The following is a 2,623-nucleotide window of genomic DNA, read 5'->3' as shown; positions in this document are numbered from 1 at the left end:
AGTAGCTCGGATTTTCGCGATGCGCGAGCAAAATTTTGATACGCTGCTCTTCTTGCTTGGACGGCTTTTTCACAACTGAAGAGTGAATTCCAAAATCAAAACAGGAGCAAAATTCTACACACACACACCTTCAACATGAGGGGTGTTCAGGTTTTTTTAAATGCAAAATTGAAAGAAATACGTCAAGTTTATATTGACCAAATTTTGACCGTATCACCCTTTAATCAATAAACGTACTACTGGAAAATAAAGTGAGAAGAGAGAAATGGAATCATTACATCATGTGAGGAAATTTTTAGAGACATTTTGTGTATATCTCGTATGATTGTTTGGGTTTGTTATTGCGTCATTTATGCTGTTGTTGGTTGTTTTGATTCTAGAGACAATGGAATGTTCCTTGTGTGTTGTTGGTATCTTTTGGTGTTAGAGTTGTCTTCTTACAATAGCGAGATCAGAAAAGGATCGTGTGTGTGGAGTTGTTTTTCTTTACGGCAGGTATGTATCCTTTATGACTATTTGTGGCTATGAGTTTTATTGCTGCATTTAGTTCTGTTGATGCATTTATGAAGTGTACACCTGGTTTTAATTTTGCAAAATTGTACATGCGGTATTGGTGTTTATGATGAATGAAAATACATTTATTTCGAAACATTTTAGAAACTGATAAGTGAATGATGTGATGTTAGAGAAATCAAAAACGCTTTTTATTGATAAAAAATTGATTAAGGAACTATATATTTCTGTTAACTGTTTAAAATTAGTGCGGTTTTTAATTTGATTTACATAAAAAATATACAACATGAGTGGTAATAGGATTATCTATATTTATTCTACATCTGGATTACAGGTTGGAGATGCAACCACTTTTTGAATCTATATTTTTTATGTTACATCAATTCCTATAGGTGAGTACTAAGTTCGAGTTTAGCCGCTACAATTAAAAATAAATCACTAAGAAAAGTATAAAATTATACGTCTTCGATACAAATTTAAATATAACTTGGAGAAAAGCCCAAACCAAGTTTTTTATAAAGATTATTTTTTTATAATGGATTATTAAAGAAAACTTATCATGAAAATTGCGATTTTAGCCGCTAAACTCGAACTTAATATCCACCTTAAATACTAAATGCTATACTGACAAGTGGAAATTATGTCTAATTTTATAATATTGTTTATATCAAATATATTCTGAGAATAGTTTCAAAAACGTCCCATTAGTCCATGGATATGATTCCAATGATGTACCTACTGGATGGATTTTTCAATGTGGTAAGTTTTTCTATAAACGGTATTTTGTCCGTTTTTAATAAAACAAAAATTTCAATTCATTAAAAATAATTATTTTCACTTGCAGGTAGACAGGTCTTGTAATGGTAATTTTTTGGAATATTCTTACTGTTTAATGCTAACTAACTATTCTTACTGTTTAATGCTAACTAAGCTGATATCCTTATTGGCTCTAGGAAATACTCTTGAAAACCGTAAGTTAAAAATCATTATGAATTTTTTATAACTTTGCAATTTCAGATGCTTATAAGACAAATCCGTCCACAAAAGTCAGCCAAAATCGATGAATTTGGACAAAAATTCAATGAATATAGCAAATTATACCACATATATCCTTATATGGATAGAAAACATGGAAATTTAAATTAATTATTTATTGTATATCATAAGCCATAGTTTCGTGTAATATAATCATAATTTTTTGAAATAAAATAATGGTGGTTATAGAAAACTGACTTGTTTTGTACCAAAAATTTCTTTGTTGTACCCTTGATTCCTCAATTTCTCTACTTTTTTGAAAATTATACCGACAAACAGTTTATTTCAAACCAATTTCTTAATACAGGTTTCCCAAAAAATTGTTCATTTTTCCGGATAGCAGGAATATTTTGAATGAGTTTAAGTCAGGGTTACCGTTGAGAATTTTCAAAAAGTGGCAAACGTCGAAAAAAGGGGCACAATTATTTTTGAAAAGTGGCACAAAAAGTGGCACATTCTTTTTATTAACTTATACAAAAAAAAACTTAAGAAATAAATACTGCTATGAGGTCAAGTTAAAATATATTTTGCGAATTCATACAAATTGGTGAACAAATCCTATTTAAAATTATTTTTTAAGCGTCTATAAAATAATCAGGCCTTTCAATTATATCTTTAAATTTATTTACGATATCAAAATAATTTATATCATCATTGGTTTTTAAGTAATGCGGAACCCCCTTTTCTTCAGTTTTTTGTCATTTATGTCAATTCATGGTAAAATTTGTCCACAACTTTCGGATTGTGATGTCGTTTTGTGACCTATCTATATTGTTTAATTTAATGTTTTTTTTGTTTTAATGTTTTTAATATACAAAGAATTTTTATAGTCGATATCTGCTAAATCACGTTTTTACAAACTTTCTTACAAAATTTATGTATATTTGTAATAGAATATTTTTGTTAAATATAATTAATAAACAATTTAAGGTAAGCACTATGTTCGATTTTCGAGTTGAAATTTTCGCGGTTACTTTACTAAAACAGTTCAATATAAAGCAGATAAATTAACTCAATAACTCAATCATTTATAATTTTGATTATTTCAGGAAAATTAATCGCGAAAATAAAGTGA

Source organism: Haematobia irritans, chromosome 2 (assembly GCF_050003625.1).
Source record: "Haematobia irritans isolate KBUSLIRL chromosome 2, ASM5000362v1, whole genome shotgun sequence".
In the NCBI taxonomy this organism is placed as follows: Eukaryota; Metazoa; Arthropoda; class Insecta; order Diptera; family Muscidae; genus Haematobia; species Haematobia irritans.
The sequence above is the reverse complement of the archived record's forward strand: the minus strand, read 5'-3'. Positions refer to the sequence as shown.